This window comes from Ammospiza nelsoni, chromosome 9, assembly GCF_027579445.1.
Source record: "Ammospiza nelsoni isolate bAmmNel1 chromosome 9, bAmmNel1.pri, whole genome shotgun sequence".
Classification (NCBI taxonomy): Eukaryota; Metazoa; Chordata; class Aves; order Passeriformes; family Passerellidae; genus Ammospiza; species Ammospiza nelsoni.
The window spans coordinates 3,791,119-3,803,139 of NC_080641.1; the positions used below are offsets into that span (position 1 = coordinate 3,791,119).

Below are 12,021 nucleotides of genomic sequence, written 5' to 3' on the forward strand. Positions count from 1 at the left end.
TATCTAAGCTTATATCACCATCTGTAGAAAAATATTACTCTTGTGATGTTTCTAAGAGATAAATACATTATCTACAACAGTATTAATTACATATTATATCCTATTAATTAGATAGTATTTGAGATTAAATTGTGGAACCTGTTTTAATAGAATCCAGAAACAATGAATGAATTGTTCTCAAAACTCTACAAAGAGGCTGAGAAGATCAAGCAGTGGAAACTGACTGTGGAAAGTGAACTAAACCAGAAAGAAAGAAAACTCCAAGAGAATAGAAAGATTATTGAAGCACAGAAGAAAGCCATTCAAGAACTGCAGGCCAGTATTGTACAGTGTACATTGAATAGATGAAGTTCAGTGCTTCCTGATTCAGTATGACACTATTTTGATACAGTTAAATATTAAAGACTGTTGCAGTTTGGTTTGTGCCTTGAGAAAATGATTATTTTGAGAAGTTGCAGGCACCTGTCCTGTGTGAGGGTGGGTATGAAGAATATACCTGTAAGTGTCTCTGTTGCTGGTAAATTATTGTTCATTAATTATTACATCTTTCATGCAAAAGATGACTCAGCATGTAATACCAGATAAAACAGATTTCTGTCTACTGATGCCCCAAATTACTTTTTCATGAGGGATTTGAGAAGTCAAAGTGCATTTCTAATAAATTTTTCAATAACAATGTCTTTTTGCATTTGTTCCCTATGAAATCAGTTTGAAAATGAAAAACTCCATTTGAAACTGAAAGATGAGATATGTGAAAATAAAGATCTCTTGAAAGAGTAAGTAATAGAACCAAGTATATATTTTTGTGGTGGAAATAATCAGTTTCCATGTGGGCAGTTTTATGTAGCTGTTAAATTTTCAAGGTCATTTCCATTGTTACTCCTTAGGTACACAAAGCACTGTGCACTCCTGTGCAAACATGACATTTTTCCCTCCTTTAGAGCTGCTGCTTCGAGACATCTGTGTAATCTGCTCAAGGAAACCTGCACTCGCTTTACAGAGAAGACCAGCAAATGTAAATGCTTTTTTAGTTTTTATTTATCAGAGTAAATGTGCTTCTAGCTTGCTCTAAATTCACAAATAGAAGAAAGAAGAAGAAATTTCTCGTGCTGTTCAGAAAAGTTCTCCAGTTGAGATCGACTGGATGTGGCTCTCAGAATGAGAAGTGAATTTTAAGTGGCTCACAAAATTGGAAGTGAAGCCCCAGGTCTAACAGACTTGTGGTTTGTAATGCTGAATGCAGAGGGCTTTAGAAGGCAGTGAGATTGCTTGCTGCAAGGTTACCAGCCTGGGAGCTCTTTGGGTGCCCAAACAGTGCTCCAGGTTTGAGGCAGTGCCCACAGCCCCGACTGGCACTGGAGCCACTGCAGAGCAGGGCAGGGCTCCCCAAGGCTGCTCAGCCCATTGAAGCTTTGCAGCCCCAGCCACACTCTGGGAATATATTCAGACATAGGAAGTGACACTTCATGCCTGGTTTTAGGCAGTAGAATCTACTCTAAATTCCCAGCACTCTGGAACAAATTTCCAAAGCTGACATTTCCTGTTTTCAGCCATCACATATTTATTGGGAAAAAAGGTCTGAACCCCAAGGTATAATGAGTAACTGGAATTCTTCTATGAAACTGAACAAGCCAATACAGTTGGATAACTTAATGAAGTTTAAATTATTGAGGTTTTAAAATACGTTCTTGACTGGAAATCCTACTTTATATGCAACTTAGAATTGGTATTATAATCATTAGAATTTTACTAACTTGATCGTGGATACTTAAGAAGTGTCTATTTCTTTTTAGCCTTAATTCTAAAAACACTTGTATATAGATGTACTGTTCTTTTTTGATAGCTGTTTCTTTTACTGTTCACTTTTTAATTGTTTTCTTAGGAAAAAATAGTATCAATTACAAAAGTGAAAGGAAAGAAGGAAAATATGGACATGGAGTGTTGCAATTTTATAATGACAGCTCTGTGGTTATAGGTATCTGCTGATAGGAAGAAATTCAGTGCTAAACCCTAGATTACAGTTTATAAAGTCAAACAGTTTTGATACATTATTATTAAATGGCATTAATACTATAATAATTAATATGGTCACATAAACTGATCCAGAATTACACTTTTCACAGAAAAAATATCTTAGGAAGGAAATTAAAAAAGTTGAGCTTGCTTAATGTTTCATTGAAATACACATTTTCCCTAGATTCTGTAACTTTTGGCAGCGTGTTTCATAATGACTTATTTAATAAGAATGGAGTTGATAATTCCTTTTTAAATTTATTATGCTGATTAAGTATAATGACCTGGACAGCTGGCATTCTTGTTCAAAAGAAAAACTTTCTCATATGTTCTTGCTTTGATAGATGAACAGGAAAAGGAAGCAACAATACAATTGTATGAGGAACTTCACAGCAACATAGAAGTAAGTGAGCAAGCTTGATGAAAGGAATGTGAGTTATGTGAGCTGAGCTGAGTTCCATGTTTATATTGGGATACTGTTTGTATCTATCATGTGTGGGTCTCATGTCATGTGTGATGCAGGAAGTTGGGTTTTCAATCCCTTTTCAAGAGTTATTTTTGCGTTATATCAAACACATTCAATGGAGAAGGTGCAGCAGTGTGTGGGATGTAGATCCTGTGGTCTGGGTGATATGTGCTGTGGTCTGGGTGATGTGTGCTTAGTGCTGGGTCACTGCCACAACTTCTGGCTTCTCTTTGGGCTCTGTTTCACCTCCCTGCTGGTTCCTCAGAAGGGCTGAGGTGGGCAGCAGCCCCTGGAGAAGTTCCAGGGTTTCCGATATTGAACTTCAAATATTAAATTTTGTTTTTAGAGAATGGCAGTGGCATTTGAAGAGCTTTGTGTGCAAGCAGAGAACGACAGATTGGAAATTAGTTTCAAATGTGAGAATTCTGTTTATTGAGTTTATGCAGCTGGCTCAGTTTTGTACTTCATAGCTTGTGTTACACATGCAGTGTCAGGGCAGAGAAATGTGAAGGGCTGGAATGGTGACCAGCTCACACTGAGACACTGGGACCCTTCTTTTATTCATGCTGCCTTTGTTCACTGCCTGGCCCCTTCTGTTGCTGTTCCACTGGGCCAAAGCTGGAACTTTATTTCTCAAACAGTCACTCAAAATTGAAGTTTTTTCTGTGAAGTACAGTCTAGAGATCAATACTTACTTCCCATAGTTTGTTTATTTAAATGACAATGCACTAGTGTATAGCTGCAGAAACTTTAGCTAAATGCTCTCTCTGTGTATGTATACTCTGGTGTGTTCCTGTTTCATTTTTCACATGCTCTTTTCTGTTTGTATTTTGATTATAAAATCAAACATTGCCTCAACAATTACTCTGGGGAAACAAATGGTACAGCTGTACAATTCCAAGCAATCTTAAAGTGGAAGTTGTATTGAACTTGGAGTACATTTCAGCTAGAATGTTAAATATGGATGTTACTGTATCTCCAAAGGAAAAGAAGAAGCAGAAAAAGTGGACAAGTTTGAGAAAGATTGCAAACTGGAAGTGTTTTGCGGAGAAAAGAAGAAACCTCACAACTTTATAAAAGTTGTAAAGCCCGGTATGTTTATTTTACGACGCGCGCCGGACGCAAGTCCCCCAACAAGGCATGCGTGCCTCTGAAGACCTCAGGTCGCCTTTTATCCCCCTCCCAAATGCATATGCATACAGTTTCACAATAAGTTCATACATATTCATTCCGCGTGACATTTAGCACTAGTTCTTCTTTATCAGAGGAATTCCTAGGTCTGGGGCAGATCGACCTTGCGGTAATTTCTGTTTTTCTTTCTCTGTCTCCTTGCTGTCTCTGGAATGCGGCTTTTCTTTCAGCTTTGGCCCTACAGACCTCTCACCTCTTCCAGGCACTTCACCTAATTCAGAATGGATCTCCACTCCGTCTCAAAGGAGAAATTAAATTGCAAACACAACAGAAGAAAAACCACCTTCATCTTAAAACTAAAATCCTCTTATAAACTATAAAGAAAAAACTCTGTCTCATAATAATATAAAACGTATACAAAACCCCTCAAATTAATATCCTTCAAAACCCTCCATACTAAAATAAAGAAATGATAAAATAACTGGAATTCATAAAAATTTTAAACAGAAAGAAAAAGTAATCCAGTACCCTCACAAGAAGATGTCTTCCGAAAGATAAAAATAATTTTAGAATAAGTAACAAAATTTTTTACCTTTAAAGGATTACTCTTTGAAACAACACCTCATAAGTCGACATGGCCCATCAACAAGCTGTTAACAATCTTGTAGCAATAAAAACCACTTCACAATAACAAAGTTCCCCAGAAGACTGTTATCCATAACAAAATTAAGAATCACAAAAAATATTTTTTCCTCTTGTAAAAAAACTCCACAACTAAACAAGAAAAACTTCTCTCCCAAAGTAAACTAAAAAAAGGCTATTCTAGAAATAGTCAATGAACTAGAAGTTTTAAGTTAATTTTAAGTTAATTTTAAGTTAAATTTTACTTTCTTTACATTGTCAGTAAAAAGAAAAATGTAAAGAAAAAAGGTATTCTAAAGAGTTTACCTTAATTCTTACTACTTATTTATTTTTAATTAAATTTTAATAAATTTTTTTAATTTCCTTTAAAAATTTTAAGCCTACTATACCTTTCTCATAATCCTATCTCACAACAAAATAAATATATAAATAATTAACTGACACTAAAACTCACCACACTCACCAATACATTAATTAAGAAATCTCAAGAACAGAGAAAACTTAAATTAATAAAACAAAACCACTAAAATGTCATAATAAAACTTTTGCAGAAGTTTCTCTGATTTTCCAAAATTGCCAATAATGACTGTTTTGTTCTTCTGAGCTCCTGAGAATCTCTTGTTGGTATTTCTTTAGGGAGTCAAACTCAGAGTACACAAACAATGGTAATTCCTTTTAAATGTCTCCTTGAGAGAGTGCTTTGGGGGATGGGAGTCAGGGCTTGTGTGTCCTGCTTGGCCCAGCCCAGGCAGGGCTTTCCCAGCCACATTCCACACTCCATTTCCCAGCTGGAGCCGCTGCTGCCTCTGAGTTGTGCTGCCCCAGCCCCAGGGACGCTCTCGTTGTCTGCCCATTCCCCCACGGTCTCTGGGCAGGGATGGCCTCAGTGGGGGCTGCTGACATCCTCAGCACCTTGGAGGCTGCTGCTGAATTTTCCTGCTGCAGAGGCTTGTTCAGCCTTCAGCTCTTCAGTGCAGGAATTCAGTGTCCCAGGGCTCATTAACATTCAGAACACCTTGACAATCCAAGCCTCTGGGAATCATTTGATTTCAGTTTCCAAATCATTTGTAGTTAAGTAGATCTCAGAAGTGTACTTAAAGTGAACACATGATATTTAAAAAGACAGCAAGAAAAGATTTCTTAGGTCCTGTTTAGTTTTTTTTCCTGTTAATTTATTGATATATGCAGTCTCCAACTGACACTGAATCCAAGTACCTCCTCATGCAGTTTGAATAAATATGAAAATCAAGACCCTTTATATCAGACCATCAATCAGACTCTGTCCCTACCCCACCCCACCATTTCCCCCATCCAAGGCCTGGCACTCAGAGCAGCCTTGTGCAAATCTGAGCTCCCTGCAGCCCAGGCTGCACCTGCGGCTTTCAGCTCCTTGGCTCCAACTCCCACCTGCTTTCCTTGGAGAAGAAGCTGCCCGAGGCACAGAGGGACGTTCATTTCTTGTCAGCCAACAAAGCCAAGGGAAGGCACAGCTCCATCAAATGCAAAAGTCATTCTTCTCCCTGGCTCTGCCCTGCCCCTGATCCCCACAGCCTGTCCTGTTTCCTTCATCCCTCATTTGCCAGGGACTCTCTGGGACAAGGGAGCTCTGCTCTGGCTATAGAGGGAGGTCCAGGTGCCACCACTGGAGTGGGAATCACAACTCATCAGGTTTGTGTCCTTTGGGGGTCAGGAACTGGTGAGACTCAGGCACAGAAATTTTCTCTTCATGGCCAACAGACCACAGTGGAACAGGACACAATTTAATAACAATCGCACTCTTCCCTGAGCCATGTGCTATGTCCCAGCAGCACCCGATGAATCCACCATCCACAAGTGATTTCCATACTAAAATTACTTTCAGACAAACATGGTTCTATCATAGGTATAAACACAATTAAGTTCTTGCATCAGGATGCTCAACCTGGAGTGGGGTAAAACAGTTCCAACAATTCCTGATTTGGAAAGCTTCCAGTGGTGGATGGAGAAGGGAGGTCAGGCTGCTTTTCCTGTTGAGGAAATGCTGAAACCAGCCTGACTCATTTCATCTCCTCCTGTCCTGGCTGATCTCTCCTCTTTCCCCTTCCACCCATTGGCTTTTGTCTCCCACCAGCCCCCTCCCCGTGAAGAGCCTGGCTCTGTGTTCTCCATCCCCTCCTGGATGGCACTGCCAGGCTGGCATGAGGAGCCCCTCAGCCTTCCCTGCTCCAGGCTGGACCGGCCCAGCTCCCTTAGCCTCTGCTCACAGCCCAGGGGCTCCAGCCCCACCTTGGAGACCCTTCCCAGACCCTGCTCCAGCTGCCAGACATCTTTCCTGCCCTGGGAAACCCAAACCTGGCCCCAGTGACCTGGATAATCCCCGTCCTTGATGTCCTGGTCACACAGCCCTGGCCTCTTGTCCCCATGTCAGGCTCTGGGGTGGATCCTGTGGAACATCCTTTGGTGGAGGCTGTGGCTCCAGGTGGGCCGGGGGGATCCCGGGGGACAGGGACCCTGCTGGGCATGAACAGCGTTGGACTTGTTGGGAGAAATTGTGAGGGGGAGCTGGGGCAGAATGACCAACCCAGTGACCTGACACAGACCTGCTGGGATGTCACAGAGCCCCTCTGGGATGTCACAGCCTGCTCTGTGATAGCACAGCCCATTCTCTAATGTCACACAGCTGGTCTCTAATGTCACAGCCAACTCTGTGATGTAATCTTCTGCTCTGTGATTCCAGATCTCTGCCCTGTGATATCACAGCGCGCTCTGTGACGTCACAGAGGCAGTCTATCATGTCATAATTCTCGATAATGTCACATGACCCACTCTGTGATGTCATAGCCCACTCTGTCACCTCATGTTACCAGATCATAAATTGTCTCCACCAGGTGAGCTGACACCTGGAGCTTGTTCTCCAAAACCCCAGGCCTATGGAAACCACACAATGCCCATTGTGTGAGAAGGGGAACTGGAAGCTCACCAGCCTCAGTGTCCTGCCAGCTCAGCCAGGCCCACAGGAACATTGGGGTCCACGACCACCAGGGACCACCAGAGAGACACCAGGACAGAAGAACACATGGGTTAAGGGGAGGGGAAATATGTTAATGATTTTGGGGAAATGATTATCATATTTATGTTTAGTCTGTGAAAATCAACTAATATGTGTGCAATATACAGAATATAAACAGAAACTTTCCTGCACTCAGCCTTCAGGGCTTTGGGAGGAGCTATCCCCCGTGCATCCAGCTGAATAAAGAATGCTGCTTCTTAATGCTGCATTGGGGTTAAGGAGTTTTCTGTTTTTACTAAATTTTTGGTAACATTCCCACTGCCAAGGAAAACTCTATGTCCTACTGTTCACAAACAGAGAAGGGCTGGTGGCAGATGTGGAGCTCAGAGGTTGCCTGGAACAGAGTGACCATGAAAAAATCAAGTTTTCAATATTCTGTGAAAGAAGGAAGGGCAGCAACAAAACTTCTACACTGGAATTAGGAAGGGCAGACTTTGGCCTATTTAGGATGCTGATTTGGGGAGTACCAAATCAGGTACTGATTTTTTGAAGGGAAACAGCCCTTAAAAACCAAGGGTTCCAGGAAGGATGGAGACATTTCAAGAAAGTAATCTTAAGGGGGAAGGAGCAGCCTGTCCCAGTGTGGCAAAAGATGAGCTAGAGAGGAAAATGTCTAGCCTGGCTGCCCATGGAGCTTTTGTGGGAAGTCAAGGGAAAAAAGATGGAGCATCACCTTTAGACAGAAGGTCAGGACACTTAGGAAATGTTTAAGGATGTTATTAGGTCATGCTGAAAGAAAAGTTAACATGTGAAAGCTGTATTAGAGATTACCCAGGACACTTCCGTGAAAAATAATAGAAAATATTTCTATAAATAAATTAATAGCAAACAATGGGATAAGGAGAACCTCTACTCTTTATTGGATACACTGGAGAATATAAAAACTAATGATAAGGAAAAGGCTGAACTACTTAACACATTATTTGCCTCACCTTTCAATATTAGGAAAGGTTGTCCACAGGACAAGTGTTCTTCTGAGCTGGCAGATGGGCACAAGGAGCAGAACAGCCCTTGGAATCTAGGAGGGAGCAGTTGGTGACCTGCTGAGCCACTCAGATGCTCACAGGTGTATGGGATTGGATGGAATCCATCCCAGGGGGATGAGGGAGCTGTGGATGAGCTCCCCAAGCTGCTCTCCATCATTTACCATCAGTCTTGGCTCAGTGGGGAGGTTCCAGAGGACTGGAGGTGCCAGTGTGAGCCCATCCCCAAGCAGGGCTGGAAGGAGGATCTGGGGAACTCCAGGCCTGTCAGCCTGACCTGGGTGCCCGGCAAGGTTATGGAACAGATCACCTTGAGTGCCATCACAGGGCGCCCACAGGATGGCCGAGGGATCAGAGCCAGGCAGCGTGGATATAGGGTGGCAGGTCCTGCCTGACCAACCTGGTCTCCTTTTATGACAAGGTAACCCATCTGTGGATGCAGGAAAGGCTGTGGATGTTGTGTGCCTGGAATTCAGCAAAGCCTTTGACACTCTCTGACAGCATTCCCCGGAAAAACTGCAGGCCACGGCTTGGGCAGGTTCCCTCCTCGCTGGGAGATTTAAGAGCTGGCTGGAGGCTGGGCCCAGAGAGTGGTGGGGATGGTGCTGCACCCAGCTGGTATCCAGGCACTGGTGGTGTCCCCCAGGGATCTGTGCTGGGCCCAGTCCTGTTTAATATCTTCACTGATGATCTGGGTGAGGGGATCGAGTCCACCATTCACAAATTGCAGATGGCACCAAGCTGGGTGTGAGTGTGGATCTGCTGGAGGGCAGGACAAGAAGACACAGCCTTAAGCTGCACCAGGGGAGGTTCAGGCTGGAGAATAGGAAGTTCTTCACAGAAAGGGTGAGTGGGCATTGGAATGGCTGGCCAGGGGGAGGTGGCAGAGTCACTGTCCCTTTCCAGTGGCACTTGTCTGGGTGACAAGGCAGTATTAGGGCATTGGCTGGACTTGATGATCCCAAAGGTCTTTTCCAGCCTATTTGATTCTTTCATTCTGTGATAATTGGGACACTCTGGGGCCATTGTGACACTGCAGGGCCTTGTGGAACTAAGAGGACCATGGTGACACCGTGCAGCCCCATAGAACCAGGGGTCCTCTGTGGTGTTCTGGAGCCAAATGGAGCCAGGGAGTGCATCGTGACACTCTGGGTTCTCGTGGAACCACAGAGACCATTGTGACACTGCATGGCCTTGTCTAACCAAGGGGTTTCACCATTTTTGCACTGCAAAACCAAGGAGACCATTGGGAGACTCCAGGGCCCAGTGGAACCAAGGGGCTGTTCTGACACTGCAGGGCCTCATGGAATGAAGGGGACACTGTGACACTGCAGGATCCTCTGTAACCAAGGGCCCACTGTGACACGAGGGGGCCTCCAGGAATCTGCAAGAACGTTGTGACACTGTGTGGCACCGTGAAAACAAGGAGTCCATTGTGACACTGAGGGGACTTGTGGAACCACAGGCACCATGGTGACAGTGTGGGACCTCATGTGACCATGGGGCCATTATGACACTCTGGGGCCCCATGGATCCAAGGGCCCACTGTGAAACTGCAGCACCAACGAGAACATTGTGACACTGTGAAGCCCCATGGAACCAAGGAATCCATTTTCACATTTGGGGTCCCATGGAACAAAGGAGACCATTGTGACAGTGCAGGGCCTGGTGTAACCAAGAGGCCATTGTGACAGTGAGGGGCCCCTTGGAACCAAGGACATCTTGGCAGATGACACAAAGCTGGATGTGAGTGTGGATCTGCTGGAGGGTAGGAGGGCTCTGCACAGGGCCCTGGACAGGCTGGATCCAGGGCCCAAATCCAACAAGGTGAGGTTGAACAAGTCCAAGTACCTGGTTCTGCCCTTTGGCCAACAACAACCCCTGCAGTGCTACAGGCTGGGGACAGAGTTGCTGGAGAGCAGCCAGGCAGAAAGGGACCTGCAGGGACTGATGGACAGCAGGCTGGACATGAGGCAGCAGAGTGCCCAGGTGGGCAAGAAGGCCAATAGCTCCTGGCCTGGATCAGGAATGGTGTGGCCAGCAGGAGCAGAGCTGCTGTGCCAGCACTGATCTGCCCCCAGCTCTGCACACAGACATTGCTGCTGCAGCTCCAGAGAAGGCAACAAAAGGGCATCTCCGCAGAAAACTTTGCTGTGGGAGATCCTTTATTTCTTTTAAAGGCACCAAGAGAGCAGCTCCTCATTGACAAAGTCTGTGGCCACAGGGAAGGTGGAAAGAGAAAAAATGAGAAACGGTATAAAGCGTGATAGTCCTTTGTGGACAGTGTGGAAAAATGAATACAAAGGGAAAAAAGAACAAAACACAACCAAAGAAACCAGAAGTGTGAAAGATGTCTTTGTGTGAGTTGCAGAAATTGGCCAGCAGTTTAATGGTCCTGAAACTAGCCAGTCATAAGTGTCCACACTGCAGCCTTGAGCTCCTGGTTCCTCAGGCTGTAGATGAGGGGGTTCACAGCTGGAGGCACCACTGAGTACAGAACTGACATGGCCAGATCCAGGGATAGGGACGAGATGGAGGGGGGCTTCAGGTGAGCAAATGTGGAAGTGCTGAGGAACAGAGAGAGCACAGCCAGGTGAGGGAGGCAGGTAGAAAAGGCTTTGTGCCGTCCCTGCTCAGAGGGGATCCTCAGCACAGCCCTGAAGTTCTGAACATAGGAGAAAACAATGAACATGAAACAACACAATGCGAAAGAGATGGAAAACACCATGGACCCAAATTCCCTGAGGTTTGAGTGAGCAGGAGAGCTTGAGGATCTGGGGGATTTCACAGAAGAACTGGCCAAGGGCATTGCCATGGCACAAGGGCAGGGAAAATGTATTGGCTGTGTGCATGAGAGCATTGAGAAAGCCACCGGCCCATGCAGCTGCTGCCATGTGGGCACAAGCTCTGCTGCCCAGGAGGGTCCCGTAGTGCAGGGGTTTGCAGATGGACACATAGCGGTCGTAGCACATGATGGTCAGGAGGGAAAGCTCTGCTGAGATGAAGAACACAAAGAAAAAGAGCTGAGCAGCACATCCAGTGTAGGAGATGGTCGTGGTGTCCCAGAGGGAATTGTGCATGGCTTTGGGGACAGTGGTGCAGATGGAGCCCAGGTCACTGAGGGCCAGGTTGAGCAGGAAGAAGAACATGGGCGTGTGCAGGTGGTGGCCGCAGCTACGGCACTGATGATGAGGCCGTTGCCCAGGAGGGCAGCCAGGGAGATGCCCAGCAAGAGGCAGAAGTGCAGGAGCTGCAGCTGCCGTGTGTCTGCCAGTGCCAGCAGGAGGAGGTGGCTGATGGAGCTGCTGTTGGACATTTGCTGTGGCTTCACATGGGAACCTGTTCATGGAGAAAGGAACAGTGAAGAGTTAGAGGAAATAACTCTGTAACCAAAATCAAAGCCATTTCCCATACACCCTCCTCTGTAACACACAGACATTCTTTTGTCTTCATGAGTTCATTATAAGCTCTCCCAGAACTTTCCTGGTGTTCTTGTTTATAAATCCTCAGCATTTCTGCTGCCCTCAGGGAGAACAGAGCAAGTTCTTTGAGGTAAACTGATGAGTGGAGAATGAGGGGAGATGGTCTGTCATTTTGACCTCTTCAGGATTTTTCTGGGTTTTAATCTTTCTCCTGGGGAGGATGATCACCTTCCCATGCTTCCCCTAAAGAAGTCCCATGCACTGCTGAGAGGAGATGTTTCCACAACAGCCCAGCTCCACATTTGTAGCCAAGGA

General features: G+C 45.0%; 1 pseudogene; it reads right to left on the minus strand.

The window, feature by feature from the left end:
* Positions 1-8,843: 8,843 nt before the first annotated feature.
* LOC132076979 (olfactory receptor 14J1-like) lies at positions 8,844-11,220 on the minus strand (annotated as a pseudogene).
* Between the last annotated feature and the right edge of the window lie 801 nt (positions 11,221-12,021).